Raw genomic sequence first — 19,482 nt, 5'->3', positions numbered from 1 at the left:
AGTCATAGTAGAGGTACTGTACTGTTGTACAGTAATAGTAATAATAATGCTACCAGTAACAGCAGTAGCAGCGTGGCTCAGTGGAAAGAGCCAGGGCTTGGGAGTCAGAGGTCGTGGGTTCTAATCCCGGCTCCGCCGCATGTCAGCTCTGGGACCTTGGGCAAGTCACTTCATTTCTCTGTGCCTCAGTGCCCTCATCTGTAAAATGGGGATGAAGACCGGGAGCCCTACGTGGGACAACCTGATTACCTTGTATCTCCCCCAGCGATAAGAACAGTGCTGGGCACATAGTAAGCACTTAACAAATACCAACATTATTATAATTATTACCAGTCTTGACTTGTCTTATGCTGTCGAGTCATTTCCGACCCATAGTGACTCCATGGACTCCACGGACTCCCAGAACGCCCCACTCTCCATCTGCAACCATTCTTGGTAAAACTACGGAAGTGGTTCACCACCACCTCCTTCCGCTCAATAAACGAGTCTCCGCCCTCGACTCTCTCTCATGCCGCTGCTGCCCAGCACAGGTGAGTTTTGACTTGTAGCGGATTGCCTTTCGCTCACTAGCCACTGCCCAAGCTAGGAATGGAATGGGTATGCCTCGGCTTGACTCTCCCTCCCGTAGCCGAGACTGGTAGAGTATCGGAAACTCTCCAGGTGTGATCCCGAGAGGGGAGTAATACCAGTAGAAGTAGTAAACTGCTAAAAAATCTAATACAGAGTCAATGTACCAACTCAAACCACTTCCTCCCTCCCGGGGAAGGACTGAGGATCCCTTTGCCCAACTCTTAAAAATAATTACAAAATATCCCACAAACATTTTACCCACTTGAAGTTATTCAGTGAGTACAGATAATGAAATCTTCTGTCTTAGCCTGACTTCAATTGCTATTTCCCTACAGTGACTGGGAGTGGCCGTTTGCGAGGCTGCTTTATTTGAATCAAATGTCTTTTTTTTGGCCTAAGTTCTTAAAACATTCAAACTGTCCCCACAGTTATGCACCCCTCCACCAACTGGGTCTTTACCTTTATACTTCTTCTGTCTCCCTCTCCAACCACAGTGGGGAAAATGAAGCAAAGAGGTGCAGTGAATCATCAGCCACTGAAAACATCAACTATAAATGCATTGCTAGTTTGTCCTTTCACATTCATCATCCCAACGTGTCACCACACCCTTTACACAAGCGATTCACTTTTTCAAAGGTCTAGTGTTCTCAGAGTTACAGCTGAACAAGATACACAAAAAGCACTATCCTCTTGGACCTCTCAAATCCCTCCATCCCCCTCTCTATACTTTGCCCCCTTTCCCTTCCCCAAGCAAGGTAGAGGAACAGGAGCATTTTGGGAGTGAAGAGAGCAGATGGAACATTTTCCCTCCACCCCAGCCTAGGTAAAACAGAGGAGGAATGACAGGGAGGTAGGCCAAGCCAAGATTGCGCTCCCCACTGACATTCGACTCTTCCACTGTCTCCCTGAGTAGAAAAATGCAGGTAATGTCACCACATCAACTCTGAACCTACAGTCAGAACAGTGCGTTCTGCTCAGGTTCCCCTCTTGCTTCCATCATATGTGTTTTCCTTCAGGCCCAACCCACTGAATGAACCCACTTTCCATAATCAACAGCAACCCACTAACCATAATCAATAGCAACTTCGGTGGCCTACAGGAAAGAGCACTAGCCAAGGAGTTAGAAGAGCTGGATTCTAACCTCAGCCCTGCCATTTGTCCTCTGCATCACTTTGGCCAAGTCACTTAACTTCTCTGGACCTCAGGTTCCTCATCTGCAAAGTGAGAATTCAAGCAGCATGGCTTAGTGGATCGAGCACGGACCTGGGAGTCAGAAGGTCACGGGCTCTAATCCTGGCTCTGCCACTTGCCTGCTGTGTGACCTTGGGGGAGTCACTTAATTTCTCTGTGCCTCGGTTTTCTCATCTGTAAAATGGGGATTAAGACTGTGAGCCCTATGTGGGACACGAACTGTGAACGGAAACCCGATTATCTTGTATCTACCCCAGCACTGAGAACAGTGCCTGGAACATAATTATTATTACCTGCCACTTAGACTAGGAGCCCCTTGTGGGACAACGGCTGTTTTTGATCTTGTGATCTTGTATCTACCTCGGTGCTAAGAACAGGGTTTGGCACATAATAAGTGCTTAACAAATACCATAGTTGTTATTATTTTTGTTTTCCTGTTAAAGACACGGTGGGTGAGTGGGAGGGGGTGGGGAGAGGAAAGGGAGGTTGTATACGTGTGCAATCTCACACGCTGCTGTGTGTATTTACAGAGGCAAAATAAAACAAGCAGAAGTGTTGATAAATTCTGATCAATTTATAATAATATCTGTGGTATTTGTTAAATGCTTACTGTGTGCCAGGCACTGTACTAAGCGCTGGGATAGGTACAAATAAATGGGTTGGACACAGTCCCTGGGGCTCACAGTCTTAATCCACATTTTACAGATGAGGTAACTGAGACATAGAGAGGTGAAACGACTTGCCCAGAGTCACATCTCAGGCAAGTGGTAGAGTCAGGATGGGAACCCAGGTCCTTTGGACTCCCAGGACCGTGCTGCACCCACCAGGCCACGCTGCTTCATGTAGTCCCCGGCCGCTCTGGATGGTGATGGAGTCTGCTGTCGCCTGGAGCCTCTGTAAAATGGGGATGAACTACCTGTTCTCCCTCCTCCCTTGGGTCCTGAAAGTATGTGGGACACAGAGACTGGCTCTGATCTGATTATACCTTCTCTAATTCTGGTAAAGAACCTAGTGACCTGCATGCAAATCTATGGGAAACAACCACACTCTCAGGGAGCCCAAATTGGGCTACTTCCTGGCTGGTCAGGACTACCTTTTGCACCCCCTACTGGTCATTTGAGAAAATATCATCCAATCGCTGAGCTTCCTGAGGCCGTGAAACACTGGTGGGGTGGAATCCTTCAAGATGACCTGACAATCCCGCATTTTTAAAATAATAATAATAATGTTTACAATTTCAATCCATTTTTCAGAAGCACTAGCGCGGCTCAGTGGAAAGAGCCTGGGCTTCGGAGTCAGAGGTCATGAGTTCGACTCCCGGCTCTGCCACTTGTCAGCTGTCTGACTGTGGGCAAGTCACTTGTCTCTGTGCCTCAGTTCCCTCATCTGTAAAATGGGGATTAAAAGTGTGATTACCCTGTATCTCCCCTAGCGCTTAGAACAGTGCTCGGCACCTAGTAAGTGCTTAACAAATACCAACATTATTATTATTATTATTATTTGTTAAGTGCTTCCTATGGGCCAAGCACTGTTCTAAGCGCTGGGGTCGATACAAGCTAATCAGTTTGTCCCTAGTGGGGCTCACGGCCTTGGGGTCTATACAAGGGTATCGGGTTGTCCCTAGTGGGGCTCACGGTCTTAATCCCCATTTCGCAGATGAGGTAACTGAGGCACAGAGAAGTGACGGGTCTTGCCCAAAGTCACACGGCTGACAGGCGGCGGAGTTGGGATTTGAACCCATGATCACTACCCCATAACCCATAACGGCTACTGATCAACCCGTCTCATCGTTTGAATTCCTAGGTCACCCGATCTGGCAAGCAGGGGGTGGCAGGAAGATTTCCGTGAAGCTTGGGAGGTCGGAACCCAGGCTCTCTGAGGGTACATGTACTTCCCTCCAAAACCGAAGTGTGCGAGGGTGAACCTGGAGCTGAATCCCACAGCAGAGGGACCCCAATCTGGGCCACCGCAAGAGGGGCTCTCCCAGCTCCTCGAGAAGGCCCGGACTGCCTGTGATCAGTCTCCCCACTGGTCAGTCAGTACTGTGAGAAACATCGCTTCTCAGAAGGGAAGGGAGCCCGAGGTGACGGAGAGCGGCCGAAGCTACCGCCACCAGACTGTGTGGGTGAACCGAATCTCCCCAGCATACAGCCCTCACCTCAGAGCGGGAAAGGGGTACAATCTAAAGTGGAAGACATCTGTGAGAAGCCTTGCGTTTGTTCTATTTTTATTTTAAAAGAAATGGAAAACAAATCCCCTGGGGCCAGCAGCGGTTCGATGCACTGGCGGCCCCCTGACCACGGAGCACTGGAGCCATGTGTCAGATAGCATCATATGTCTGGCTGGGGGAGGCAGAGCCATGTTGGACGCTAGTTCAACCCCTACACCTTGGGATCAGTAGAATTGATAAGATGCCCAGATAACTTCGTAAGCCAACCAAATGTCTCTTACGCAAATCGCACCCCAGTGCAGACTCTGAGACAATAGTTATACCTTTTCCTTGGTGGGAGATGGAAAGCCTAGACTCTAACCTGGTCCTGGATTCTCTCCTTTAGGATTTCATGTCCTCCTAAAGGGGAAAATTCCTTTCCAGCCAGGGAACCCATTCCAAGTGTCCCCTGTCCCCCACTGATTCGGAGCATGCACAAGGAGAACAGGGATGGGCCAGGGCACTACGCCATGCTTGGAGATAGTGTGATGACACTCGGAACACAGAAAGGGCTAGCAGATGAGAAGGGAAGAATGAGTAAAAGCTTCCTAAGGAAATACAGAAGTAACGGTATACTGGATACATGCATTATCTATGAAAATCTGAAGTTCCCTTGCTTTTTTACAAGGTCTGTTGAACCCTGGGAATAGGCTAGAAGAAATACCAATTGACACACACCTGGGATCCTGTTGAGGGTCACCCAGAAATGCTCATCTGGGCTGTAGATGTCCTTGGACCACAGTAGCAAGTCACTAGCCCGGGGGTCTTGGAGAACTAAGTTGGTATACACACTTGTGAGTGCCATGTAGGTGGAGCCCAAGTAAATGGTCAGGTTACATGGAGGAACACTTTTCCTCATGAAAGTCCACAACATGAAAGAAAATAAACCGTACCTTTATATATATATATATATATATATATATATATACATATATATATATATATATTTGGTCCTTCTGGTAATATGGTGGGGAGGTAGCACCCCTGGGGTGATGTTCTTGCCTTTAAATCCTTTCAGGTGTTGAATGATCTCCCTGTTGGTCTTCAGGGGGAAATCTTGCCCGCAGAAGTTGATGAGGTACTTCCACTGTGTCTATGAGGCAGCGAGGTCCCTCATGCAGTTCAAGTCAGACTGGAGCCGGGATATTCCGGCACAGACAACTGACTCCAGCTTGGAGGCTAGGAAGGCACTGGGGAAGCAGTCCAGTAATTTCTCTACGGTGACTTAAAATTTGACCGTGGCCTTCTCATCCACATGAACACAGTACACGTTCTGGGGCATGTAAATGGCCCTGAAGAACCTCTCAAATGTTTCAAAGTCCTTGTGGATGGCCATCATGTAAGCCAAAAGAAATGCAGCTTCTTCCTCAGAAAGTGATTCTGAAGTAGATGTTCTTCTTATGGACACTTTCCAAATGATATAGTCAGAGCATTTTCTTGAAGGAAAATTTTATTTCCTCTGCTCAACCCTTCGTGGGCTCCCACAAGGATGGACAAATTGGAGATTTTTAGTTTCTGATGCTTTTTTGGAAAGGGCAAATTGCTGGTTTAGAACAAGACAAGAACAGAAGAAATCAAAATCAACACCATGAAAGCAACAGGTTTCTTTGAATTCATTTCCTGCAAAGGCTCTTTAGGGGTTGCCAAAACCAGGTTTCCAGTAACCAAGATATTCTGCAGCTTCTTCCCCTGAGCGGTTGGTGCAGCACCTGTTCCTTCACTGTCTCATTTGCACAAAAAGGGGAGTCCCGCTTTCACAAGAAATGTGTTAAAGAAAATCGTATCCTGGCTTCTTCCTCCAATTTTAAAATTTCGCTACCGTTCTTTCTCAACAGTTTCAAAGAAGAATCCCATTGGTCCAGGAAGCCCCATCAATGGTAATCACGCATTCCAGTGTTCCTCCCTTTCTAAACATGAAGGATATGAATTCAGTTTGTTATTTTGCTCCTTAGGGATCGACATAATCTTTGCCTTTACCATTTCGTGGGTAGAGGGGAAAGCCCGTGGCCACCCCCTGCTCCTACAGTTATAAGTCATCAGAGCTAATAATAATAATACTTGTGGTATTTGTTCAAGCACCGGGGTAGACAACATGCAATCAGGTCAGATACCATTCCTGTCCTACATGGGGCTCACAGCCTAAAGGGTTGAGAAAACGGATATATAATCCCAGTTTTATGAGGACACTGAGACACCCGCATAATCATGTCAGTTTACCTTTACAACATCTCTACTCTCTGTACTCTCTAACCACAATCTCATCTGTCTGGCTGCCAACACCTTGCCCACATCCTCCCTCGGGCCTGGACTCCCTCCTCCCTTCGTATCTGACAGTCCACCAGTCTTCCCAGCTTCAAAATGGTCCTAAAAATCACATTTCCTCCAAAAGGCCTTCCCTGACTAAGCCCTCATTTCTTCTATCTGCCTTCCCCTCTTCGTCACTTGACCGTGTGCTCTTATAGCAGTATGTCAATCTCTCCAGTCCCCCAGCACTTATGTGCATATCCTTTTATTCTTGCTTTCCCTAACCATAATCTATTTTAATGTCTGTCTCCCCTGTAAGCTCCTTGAAGGAGGGATCACACCTAACAACTCTATTTTACTGTATGTCCTTCTTATTCCCAGGCCCACGATCTATCCAGAGAAGCAGCATGGCTCAGTGGAAAGAGCCCGGGCTTGGGAGTCAGAGGTCATGGGTTCGAATCCCGGCTTTGCCACCTGTCAACTGGGTGACTGTGGGCAAGTCACTTAACTTCTCTGTGCCTCAGTGACCTAATCTGTAAAATGGGGATTAACTGTGAGCCTCAAGTGGGACAACCCGATGATCCTGTATCTACCCCAGTGCTTAGAACAGTGCTCTGCACATAGTAAGCGCTTAATAAATACCAACATTGTTATTATTATTATCCACTAAACCACACTGCATCCGTGACTTTGACATGGTTGACCTATTTTCCAGTGCCTGCCCCCTAGTTGTCCAATTGCTTTGGGTTGTTTTCAAGGGGTTGGCTTTGAGCTTTAACATCAGAATCTATTTCCCCCAAATGGTATTCCATTTGTTCCTCCAGTAACACTGCTATAATGGTCACTGGCTGGTTACTTCCAGGGAATGAAGGTGAGACAGACTGAAACAGACTTTCCTTAGTGGCTAAAAGTTCTCGGGTTGTCTAGTAAGGACCAAAGTGTTTGTAAGTTCCTTGAGGGCAGGGATTGTTTCACTAACTCTACTGAACTCTCTCAGCTGAGCACAGTGCTCTGCACAGATTAAATAATAAATACTATTGGTTGAAATGCTTGTTCAACCTTCCACCTGAAAGTTGTGATTCAGGGAGGAAATTATAAGGGCTGGAGGGTTACTAAACACGAAGCTAATGAATCAGCAAAGCTGCACACTTGGCATAACTGAAATGAACAAGATCGTGAATAGTTGTTCGTCAAACCCCACACAACCAGGATAAAGGGGCACCCACTGAAGCTTGAAGGTGAATGAAGCAGGTAGATTCAAAACAAACAAAATGAAATCGTTTTTCCACAATGGGAGACAAACACGTAGAACTTACTACCACAGGAAACTGTGAAGTCAGGAAGCAGTATTAGATTTGAGTTGTAAATGGCTTTATGTTTGTCTCCTCCCTTAGCCTGTAAGCTTCTCGTGGGTCACTTCTTTATTTTGTACTTCAGTGCTTCTGCAAGCAGTAAGCCCTCAATAATATGATTGATTGATTGATTGTAAGGGATCAGCGGCTTGCACAAACCAATCTGTAGAATTTGTTAGTAGGATGGCATTCTGTGTCAGGACTAGACTAAGTTAGACTGTAAACTCCTTTCTGCACTGGAATCTCCTTCTGGACAGGGAACTTGTCTACCAACTCTGTTGTATTTTACTCTCCCAAACCCTTAGTACAGTGCTCTGCACACAGTAGGCACTCAATAAATACCAATCATTCATTGATTGATTGATCAGGAAAGCAAGGAAAGGCACCCGTCATTTTTCAAAGCTGGTAAATTGAACGAGCAAGGTAGATTCTGAAACCTAGAAAAGTTATTCAGCTTAGTCGGCCGATCAAGCTAACCTGAGTTTCGACCGCTTATTTCCTTCCTTTTCAGTCCGATTTAACATAATCTTTAGGCAATTGAAAGTTTGAAAACAGGAGCATTAGTGGACAGACAGTGGCTCCTGACTGGCTGCATAAATAAAATACTAAATAAAACAATTATGCAAAAGGACTATCAGAATCTAGATAGTGTAGATAGTGTCTAGTTTGTATTTCAAATTCAGCCTCTTAGTACCTTCCCAAACAAGGTCTCTGGACCTTCATACAAACTTGTTCAAACTTGCGAAGGTTTCATAGCAGAAAGTCTGTTCCAGGAAATGGCTTAATCAAATTGCAAATTAGATTTATTCATTCTAGTTTTTTTTTTCCTCCACAAATACAGTTGGCATGTAGTCAACTCTTTTGTGCCTTTTAGTTTTTTCCTGGGCAACAAAGAAAACCTGGAAGTGAACATACTGGTTTATATAGAGTTTCACATATTACCAAGTGTCCAGATGTCCAGGGGGTTTGGCCGGGGCTTCTCTTTCCTTCTTTCCTTCTTCCCTTCTGCGGGGAGGTCGAGACAGGCAGGTTTCCTCCAGTTCGGTGTGATTCTCTCCCACCTTCTCTGCTTCCCTGCAGGATGAGACAAGCAATCGCTTCCAAAGTGGTCGCCCCTTCTTTCGGCTACTCGGATCACTGCGGCGGCCAGGAAAAGTTATTTTTGAAGATGAAATTCCAGGAGAGGAAAAAGCAGAAAAAGGGAGATGCAGCAGCAGGAGAAGCAGCTGCTCATAAACTCAACTCTGATTGCTGACTAAAGTGCCTCTTTCCCAAAATGACATTTGGTTTTTAGTGAGTCATGGCTGGGAAGTTACAAATGTTGTTAGGAATGCCTTCTTCGGCAGATGATTTATTCAGTGTCCTAACCGACTGTTAGCTTCACTAAACACAAGCCTCTCACCCCAGGGTTCTGTTTGCTGCTTCCCGGTTTACCAGGCCTCGGAAGGACAGTCAACCCAGGCATCCGCTCCCCACTTTCCTAAAGGTTTGCAAGCAGTTGGGCGTTTGTCTGTCGGCAGGCCGGGGATGGGAGATGGCATTGTCCTTGGGGCAGCAACTAAATACCATAAGGTGACTGACAAAACACGTCTGCTCACCACACCCCTTACCTTTATTTTCCCTACAGTGAGCCTGTTACTGATTTAGCTGAGCTGGAGAGGAACTCGATTTTTTCGCAGGCACTATCCAATTTTCTCTCCCCCCTTTTCCAGACCCTGTAAAACCCTGGCGAGGTGCCAGTATTGACTCAAGGACTACCCAAGCCTTGTTTTTCCTCCTGTCAACACCGAGATTTGCCACCATTTCCAGTGGGGATGGGATTGAGGGTAACAATAGGAATAATTATCATGGGTCAAGTGCGATGGTCGGTATAATGAAGTCAGATGAGACATGGTCCCCGTCCCACATGGGGTTCACAGTTTAAGGGGGAGGGAGAACAAGTACCGAATCCCTGTTTTACAGATGGGGAAACTGAGACACAGAGAAGTGAAGTGACTTCCCAAGGTCACACAACAGGCAAGTGGCAGAGCCAGGATTAGATCCCAGGTCCTCTGACTCCTAGACCTGTGTTCTTTCCACAAGGCCAGGCTATAGGTTGCTGCTCTGTGTGTGAAGGACATTTATTTAAATCAGTATCTGGTCAGAGAGACAAACTTGAACCGGGAAATCTGTCATTTTTCCTAATTTTTCCCTAGCTCACTCTTTGACCTAAAAGACTTCACTTTATCTCTCTCTTCCTCAGTTGCCCTCCTGTAAAATGAGGGGCTGTGAGTATCCCCGCCCTTGACATCATTATTTCTTTTAAAGCCTGAGGACTAGCATTAGAAAAACTCACAACTCCATCACAAGCACAACACAGGAGAGGAGAGAATATCTTGCTTCGTGGACAGTGTATTAGACTGGCAGATGCTTCAACATAGTATCTGCGGAGCCCTGCGAGTTCTTTGGAATCAACCAATCAGTGGTATTTTTTGAAGGCTTACTGTGTGTGCAGAGCACTGTACAAAGTATTTGGGAGAGCACAATATAAAAGAGTAGGCATATATGATCCCTGCCCGCAAATAGCTTACAGACTAGAGAGGGAGACCGACATTAAAACGAATTACAACTGGCTATGCACATAAGTGCTGGAGTGGAGAGGGGGTTACCATCAAAGTCTCTAAGGAGAATAGAAGAAAGGCATCATGCAAATTCACTGATTTTTTACATACAAAGTCTTTGCTCCCAGAAATCCCCTAAGCCCCCACCTGGCTTTTGCCTGGACAATTCCAGCACTGGATATGGATGAGGGAATGCTGGTGAAACCACCAAGGCTGCTCGATAATAATAATAATAATAATGATGTTGGTATTTGTTAAGCGCTTACTATGTGCCGAGCACTGTTCTAAGCGCTGGGGTAGACACAGGGGAATCAGGTTGTCCCACGTGGGGCTCACAATCTTAATCCCCATTTTACAGATGAGGTAACTGAGGCACCGAGAAGTTAAGTGACTTGCCCAAAGTCACACAGCTGACAAGTGGCCGAGCGGGGATTCGAACCCATGACCTCTGACTCCAAAGCCCGTGCTCTTTCCACTGAGCCACGCTGCTTCTCATAAAGAGAGGACAGTGTAGAAGGACCAGAGATAGTTTGTTACTTAGTATTCTTCTCAGACACTAAAACTAATGACTTTTACTCTTTGTGGACCTGGCTCTTCACAGCAGAAAAGGAACAGAGCTATGAGCAGTTTGGAGGCAATTAAACATACTCAAAAAAGAATAGAAGAAAATTAAAGATCTGTTAAAACCATGGATTTAAAAACAAAATGAGAGGCTGTAGAATTGCTGTTATTTCCTATTTAGATAAAAATTAAAAGTGTACACACAATGCCACTTCCTATTTACACAATACAAATAAAAATAATTGTGGTATTTGTTAAGCACATACTATGTGCCAACGACTATAATGAGCACTGGGGTGGATACAAGCCAATCAGGTTGGACAAAGTCCCTGCCTCATGTGGGGCTCACAGTCTCAAGCCCCATTTTACAGATGAGGTAACTGAGGCACACTCCGCTCCTCTGCCGCTAACCTCCTCACTGTGTCTCGTTTTAGCCTGTCCCACCGTTGACCCCTGGCCCACGTCCTCCCGCTGTCCTGGAATGACCTCCCTCCGCACATCTGCCAAACTAACTCTCTTCCCCTCTTCAAAGCCCTACTGAGAGCTCACCTCCTTCAAAAGGCCTTCTCAGACTGAGTCCCCCCTCTGCTCCTCTGCTCCTCGTCCCCTCCCCATTCCCCCTTCTCCCGCCCTCTGCTCTTCCCCCTTCCCCTCCCCACAGCACTGTGCATATTTGTCTATAGTATTTATTACTCTATTTATTTTGTTAATGATGTGTATATATCTATGATTCTATTTATCTCGATGATATCTACACCAGACTACTTGTTTTGTTCTGTTCTGTTTTGCTTTGCTGTCTCCCCCGTTTAGACTGTGAGCCCCTTACTGGGCAGGGATTGTCTTTATCTGTTGCCCAATTGTACATTCCAAGTGATTAGTACAGTGCTCTGCACATAGTAAGCGTTCAATAAATACGATTGAATGAATGAATGAATGGAGTCTCTCACTGAGAAAAAATGGATGAGGCTTTTGAGGATTCTGGGCAGAGAACCTGAGTGAAGAGACTGATGAAGTTACGAGTGGTTTGTACATCCTACTAGGGTCAGCAGCAGCCATGAGCAATCATCTTTCAGAGTGCCTACTTTCAAGTGTGGAACCCATTTCTGGCTGAAATGAAGTAGCCCCATCACTCACCGGGTCGTGGTAGCCATCGAAGTCTTGGCCATCCACATTAGACAGCTATTTTTCAAGATTTCTGCTGGCTCCGGCCTTCTCACTGAACACCCTGCACAGTTCTTCAGGGAGAAACCTTGACCGCTGATGGCATAGCCTCAGCAGACATTCCTCCGACTGCAGAGTTGGGAACAGAACCCAAGATGCCAGATTCCCAAATATATGCACTTTCTATTGGATCAGTAGAAAAGCAGGAATTAAAGAAAACTTAACTGTGTCTTCTCTGACTGAGCCCTCATTTTCCCTACCTTCCCTCCCCTTTATATCACCTAGTCACTCAAAACTGTACTTAAGCATTTGGAAACTCATTTCAACACCAAAGCACTTATGGACATATCCTAATATACCTTACTATTTCTGCTTATCTGTAATTTATTTTAATGGCTTTTCCCCCCCGTAGACTTCAAGCTGCTTGTGAAGAGGGTCTGCGCGTATCGATTCTACTGTATTGTACTCTCCCAAGCACTTAGTACAGTGCTCTGAACACAGTAAGTGCTCAATAAATTTCATTTATTGATTGATAAGTGGAGGAACTGGGACCAGAACCCAGATCACTTGACTTTCAGTCCCATGCTCTTTCTGCTAGGTGAAAATTGAAAGGTGGCAATACGCCTTAGTTTCTATGAACGACAAAATGCTACTCCACCCCTGTGGCACCTGTATCTGAGAGATGTGTAGTTCTCAAACATCAGGAAGGGGAGGAGAAGGAAAGAGGAAGAAAGGGAAAGGAGGAGGAAGAAGGAAAAAATGAGAGAAAAAGGGGGGGAGAAAAAGCAAGGAGAGAAAAAGAGGAAGAAATTAGGGAGAGGAGGAGGGGAAAGAGAGAAGGAAGAGAAGGAGAGAAGCACAGAAGGAAATGGAGAAGAAAGGAAGGCTAGACAGGTGACTGAGAGGGCAGAGTTGGAAGAGGAATTGCTTGGAAAGGTGGAGAGGAAAGAAATGGGGGGAGCAAAGTTGGGGGCTGTATAACCCACAAGACTAGATTGCCAGCACTAAAATGAAAAGAAGTATCCTGGCACCCTCTGCAGGCTGATTTTGCCAGGAATCGGGCAGTCATTTTCATGAAGAATTTTAACAAGAAATGAAAAGCGGTCTCCATTCTAGCTAGATCCTATTTCAGGGGGGCACTGAAATTCATTTCAGATCAATTATGTCCCCCACCCGACCCCTAGCCGAAGCTGAGGAACCACACTGACTTAGGGAGGCCTTTGCCTCACCCATGTTGCAAGGTCAGTGCTCTGTCTCAAATGTCCAGCTCCACCCAGCCCAGCCCCAGGAAGGTGGCTGATGAATTCATTCCTGGGGCTTTGCTTCTAATCCGACTGGCTCAATTGTTGTCTTTGTTTGTTTATTTGCATGTTTTTTAATGGTATTTGTTAAGTGCTTGCTATGTGTCAAACAGAGTTCTAAATGCTAAAATAGATACAAGTTAATTAGGTTGGACCCAATCCCTGTCCCACATGGGGCTCACAGTTTGGGATTAGAACCCAGATCCTCTGAGTCCCAGGCCCGTGCTCTCTCCAATAGGGAAGAGTTATTGTTTAGTTGTTGCTGCTGTTGTTGTTGATGATGAGGAAGAGTATGGCACCTCTGTGGCACCTCTGCCAAATGCCAACCGCAGCCTAAAATGCCAGTTGTGTGTGTGTGTGTGAGTTAGGGGTGGGGAGGGGGCAGATGGAAGGAAGTAGTGGAGAAGCAGGCTGGTCTGATGGGCCGCCTTCAGGCATGGGGAGTGGCTCCTTAGAAAGGATGTAGACAGAGGCGAAATCAAGGAGGCAAAATTGAAAACTGAACCAGCCACTGGGAATGGTAGCTGGAGCCACATAACACAGATGTCGGAGCTGAGAGGAGGAGAAAGCGATGGCCCCTCACAAACCAAACCATCATTTACGCATTGCTACTCAGCCTCGGCCCTTGTGCATATTCAATTGTCCTTTTTTTATGATTGCTGTTAAGCACTTGTACTAAGTGCCTCCACGGTAAACTTGAGGCACCGAACTCCGGAGTATATTCAAGATGATTAGGTTGTTCAGTCTCTGTCCCCCATGGGGTTCACAATCCAAGTTAGAGGAAGGAGGATTTAATCGCCACTTTACAGATGAGACAACTGAGGCACAAAGAAGTTAAGTGACTTGCCCAAGGTCACAGAGCAGATAAGTAACATAGCCAGGATTAGAATCCAGGTCTTCTGACTCCCAGGCCCGTGCTCTTTCCATTAGACCATGCTGCTTCCCATCCTTGAATCATTACTTCTGATTTGCCCTGATATTTTTTCCTGATGTATCTGCTTTACCACCAATGGAATCCTTGTTCTTCCTCCTGACCTCGCTGTTTGTAACACATTTCTGAATGTTTGAGCCCTCCTAATAGAGTGTACGTGCCTTGTGAGCAGAGAATATAGCATTTGCTGCTGACGGGCAATGCCAAACACTCAGTACAGTGCTCTACTTTAATTATGGTATTGATTAAGTGCTTACTACATTCCTAGTACTGTGCTAAGCTCAGAGGTAGATACAGAATTATCAGATGAGACACGCCCCTGTTCCACACCAGATTCATAGTCTAGGAGGGGAGAGAAGGTTAAAGACAAGATAGCAACAGATTGGAAGCAATAACAAGCAATAGAGCCAACAAGCCAAGAAGTGAAGATAAGATGGCAGATGAAGTGTAGCTTAGTGGAAAGGGCATGAAACTGGGGTCAGAGGACCTGAGTTCTAAGCCTAGTTCCACCACCTGCATGCTGCGTGACCTTGGGCAAGTCTTTTCACTTCTCTGTGCCTCAGTTTCCTCATCTGTAAAATTGGGATATGATGCCCGCTCCCCCTACCTTTAGACTGTGAGTCCCATGTGGGACAGGGACTGTGTCTTATCTGATTATCTTGTATCTACCCTAGGGCTTAACACAGTGCTGTGACAAACCATAAAAGCTGAATAAAGCATGTCTCAAGTTTCAGAAATATCACCCTCAGAGGAAAGAGGGAAGCCTTGAAATGAATGTTTCCAAACTTTAGGGTTAGGTTGCCAGATTCAGGCATTTGATAAATAAAAGCACTCCTGTCATTTCACAAATTCCCCTTTAACATATATTCTTGCTCTAACCCCCCCAGCATTATTAAATACAAACTATATGTGTTTTCCCATTCCACTATTTAAAAATATTGCTCTTGGCAATCTTTCTGAGTTCTATAAGGAGAAGAAATTTTTTTTCTTCAAAGACTACCTCAGAACTTACTACAAACCTAGACTGTTCTGGTTCAATAAAAAAAACCAAAGATACATAAATCTCAAACACGTTGGAAGTTTTTAGGAGCTTCAGACATCTTATTAAAAAATATTTTCCTTGGCGGTAATTAGTGAAGTTGATTTATAAGACCCTCATTTAGATTGTAGAGTTTTTGTTTATTATTCGTGGTTTGTAGCTACTCTGAATTAATGCCAGAGTTAGTGTCCAAAAGTGATAGCTTCAAGGCATACAAGTTCAGCCTGTAACCAAAGGTGTTAATAACTGGAAAAAAAACACCTTATAAAGTGGGTCACGGAGGTTCTAGCTAGAGCAGCAATAAAAGCTAGTATCACATCCTTTACTGTGAGGGGCAAAGGAGGGCTGAGTTTGGAGCTCTGGGGATAGTCTTACTGATACTTTTTCCCCTTCATGGTCCAGGTAGGTCTATCATTGGATGGTATTTATTGAGCACTTACAATGTGCAAAGCACTGTACTAAGCACATGAGGAAAATACAATACAAGGGAGTTGGTAGAAGCAATCCCTGCCCACAAGGAGATTACACACTAGGAATGCTTTTCCTCCCTGTTGACAGATTTGCCTTCTCAAAGAGTCACTTCATCCCAGAAGCAGCATGGCTCAGTGGAAAGAGCCTGCGGTTGGGAGTCAGAGGTTGTGGGTTCTAATCCCAGCTCTGCCGCTTGACAGCTGTGTGACTTTGGGCAAGTCACTTAACTTCTCTGTGCCTCAGTTACCTCATCTGTAAAATGGGGATTAATACTGTGAGCCCTGCGTGGGACTACCTGATCATCTTGTATCCCCCTGCACTTAGAACAGTGCTTTGCACATAGTAAGTGCTTAACAAATACCACTATTTATTTTATTTATCCCCTCACTCTCATTTCTTTTTAACTGATATTACTTGAGTTTTTCAAAAGATAGGAATCAAATCCATCCTATTTCATTACCTATTCACTTGAGTCCTCACTCCCTATACCCTTAGATAGTCAGCCAATCATTCCTCTCCCTGCACAGCACTTGTGTCCATATTTTAAAACTCTGTTCCTTCTCCCAGCTGTCATTTATGTCTGTCTTTCCTGGTAGATCGCAAGTTCCTTGAGGGCAGACATCATGTCCACTACCTTTACTCTCCAAGTGTTTAGTTCAGTACTCTGCCCAGAGTAAGAGCTCAATAAATGTTGTTGACTGTTTGAAACCTGTTCTCAAAAAGAAAGCTTATCAGCAGGGATTTTCAGGTCTCTCCAGTGTTTTTGAGGAAAGTAGGTTCCACTCTCTAAAGTTCAGTTTCCCCCACCACCCCAAGGCAGATGGCTCCTCATTCCCCAAGCCTTGAAGGCGTGACTATTGACACAGCTTCTTCTAACAGAGAAGCAGTGGGAATTTAGTGGAAAAGAGCACAAGCCTGGGAGTCAGAGGGCCCGAGTTCTAATTCTGGTTCTGCCATTTGCCTGCTATGTGACGTTGGGTAAATCACTTAACTTCTCCATTCCTCAATTTCCTCATCTGTAAAATGGGGATAAAATTGGGTCTGGGAGAGGGAGGTGGATAGCTCTAGAGTGGGTGAAGGAAGATGTGGCTCTGGGGTGGACCCCAGTGCCCAGGTGGTGACTCCCTTTTGTACCAATGACTTCCTCTTCCCCTTCCCTTCTCTTCCTCCCTTTTTCCTCTTTTCCTCCCTACTTCTTCCTCCCCGGTCTCCCCAAAGCCCCATCTCTTATATGTCCTGTCCCCTCAAAGCTCCACCCCAAGTTCTCCCCAGTGCTCCGAATGAAAAGTCAATGCCTCTGTATCATTGATGAGATCTTTTTTATTTGGGTCAGTTGTAGGGGTCAGTAGGAAGGGGGAAAAGGAAAAGAGGTGGAGCTCACTGTATACAGAAATCTAATAAATGAGAGAATTCAACTAAGCTACAAGACCAAGGATAGAAAATTTAGGTATTACAGCTCTCTCTCTGCCCCCATCTGCATGATTTTCCCATCTTTCAGGAGCACTGAGGATTCCAATAATGAGCCTTGGAAAACACAAAGCATCCTACAAAGTGTATCCTCCAAATTTGATATGAAACACTACCAAATGCATCCATAATAAGCTTCAGGGTGGGTCAAATTGCCAGTCTCTTGCCCAAAATATTCTTAGGAAATGAATCAGTCAATCAGTTAATCAGTAGTATTTACTGATCACTTATTCCGTGCAGAGCACTGGACTAAGCACTTGGGAGAGAACAGAACAATAGGTAGACATCATCCCTGCCCTCAAGAATCTTACAATCCAGTGGGGGAAAATTAACTTCATGATTCCAGCTGTTTACACTGGAGGCCACTAACTGAAAAAGGTAGTGTAAAGAGTATCTGTGTAAACTGAACTCACTTCTATATAATATATTCCAGATTCCCTCTGGACATAAATCCTCATGCAGCTCCAGTTTTACTGATACAAATTTGTTTTCTTACCTTCTTAATGGCTTTTTCATAGGCTTCAATCTATTTCAACTTGAGTGGGCTGGGAGCGGTTAGGCATCTCTTATTTTAATCATGGTTACACAGTTGTACTTATATTCAAAGAAAACAACACTGACAGTGAAATTCATTCGTGTTTGTGTGTGATTGAAATTTACTGACATTATTACAGAAGTATTACCCAGCAATTTTTCAGTCTGTTCCCTAGGGATGCTTTTTTGGGGGGATTGGTGGGAGTGAAGAGGGATGAGGACATAGGAAGAAGGAATCAGAGGTGGAAGTAGAGACTTCCCCAAGCCTTTGTCTCCTGCATCATCCCTTCCCTCCCCAACAAAGTCCTATTTTTGTGGTGGTATTTCAGCTCCCAGCATAAAATGCTTCAATCAATCATATTTATTGAGCACTTACTGAGTGCAGAGCACTGTATTAAGTGCTTGGGGGAGTACAGTATAGCAAGATAAACAGACACATTCCCTGCCCACAACAAGCTTACAGTCTAAAAGGAAAATGGTTATTTGTTAAGCACTTACTATGTGCCAAGCACTCTACTAAGCACTGGTAATGATCTACTAAGATCATTAGGTTGGACATAGTCCATATCCTACATGGGGCTCACAGTCTTAATCCCCATTTTATAGATGAGGTAACTGAGGCACAGTCAGTCAGTCAATCAGTTGATCATGTTGTTGCGTGCTTACTGTGTGCAGAGCACTCTACTAAACGCTTAGGAGACAAACATATGACAATATAGGCACAGAGAAGTGGTATTCGAATCCCATTTCTTGCTTTTATTTGGGTGACTAAAAAAAATGAATGGATGATTTCAGGTATTGTAAAGTGAAAGAGAGAATTGCATTTTTGTTTAAGATATTTTTACTGCTACTAGTCTCATTATCCCTCACCATTCTTTTTACAGTTTGAAAGAGTTACAATTAGCACTGTAAAGGGATGGAGCAAGATGCATCTCATTGGTTTTCAGGAGAGTCTGAATCCATTCTGCTACCTTTTAGGGGTTAAATGGTTGTTGGTTTAGGACAAACTAACCCCTGTCTTTTTCCTCTCACTTCAAGCTCTGGTTAAAGCAAACATGTTGTAGATCAGCAAAAAATGCAGAGCAAACATTTAAGCTCTTTCCCTCTTGCAGGAACCTGCTATTTCTTGCTTACAGAAGGAAATGTTTCCAAAGGACAATTTATTTGGAACAATCACATTTATTGCAAACCTGTTCACAGGAGACTTTCCTGCCGCCTGGACAACCTTTTGCAAAAACCCACTACAGTTGGTTGGAGAGTTCCCGCTGCCATAGATTTAAATGAGCAAACTCAAATTTATAGTTATAATCCTGTAGCAGTAAATTGGCCTTGATGAAAACAACTCCCTCTGCCAATTTTGGCTTCCAACTGATGTGGACTTACAATGTCATGCGCTATATTGAATACATGTTCAGATTACACCCTGGTGGATGAGGCGGGGAAATGGAATTATTGTTATTTGATTTTTAAAAAAATTGCTCCCAGGGTTCTGCTTTTCAGGTGTGTTGTCTGAGCCAGACACCACCTTTAGAGATATTGATACTCTAGGTCTGCCTCTCCCATTACATTTGAGAATGCTTCCTGAACAGGTGACTTTGGATCCAGACCGAAAAAAACAGTGAATGGAGGAGGAAACTCCAGCCTCCAGCTGGATGATATTTGCCTGAGGTCCTGGAATTTAATTAATTGTGCTATTTTTTAATATTGTGGTGTTTGCTTACTGTGTGCCAAGCTCTGTACTAAGTACTGAGGTAAATACAAGATAATCAGGTCAGACACAGTTTCTGTCCTACATAGGGCTCACGGTCATAAGAGGAAGTTCCACTGGGTAACGAGGAAACTGAGTTCATA

At 44.8% G+C, this 19,482-nt stretch overlaps 1 non-coding gene and 1 pseudogene across 1 annotated transcript; both read right to left on the bottom strand.

The window, feature by feature from the left end:
• Nucleotides 1-540: 540 nt before the first annotated feature.
• Nucleotides 541-678, bottom strand: LOC114807474. The gene has a single exon (XR_003755535.1). It is a non-coding gene; the product is annotated as a small nucleolar RNA SNORA7 (small nucleolar RNA).
• A 2,091-nt stretch (nucleotides 679-2,769) lies between these two features.
• On the bottom strand, nucleotides 2,770-5,408 carry LOC120638107 (annotated as a pseudogene).
• Between the last annotated feature and the right edge of the window lie 14,074 nt (nucleotides 5,409-19,482).

The sequence above is a fragment of the Ornithorhynchus anatinus genome, chromosome X2 (assembly GCF_004115215.2).
Source record: "Ornithorhynchus anatinus isolate Pmale09 chromosome X2, mOrnAna1.pri.v4, whole genome shotgun sequence".
NCBI lineage: Eukaryota > Metazoa > Chordata > Mammalia > Monotremata > Ornithorhynchidae > Ornithorhynchus > Ornithorhynchus anatinus.
This window is presented reverse-complemented; position numbering and strand designations above follow the sequence as displayed.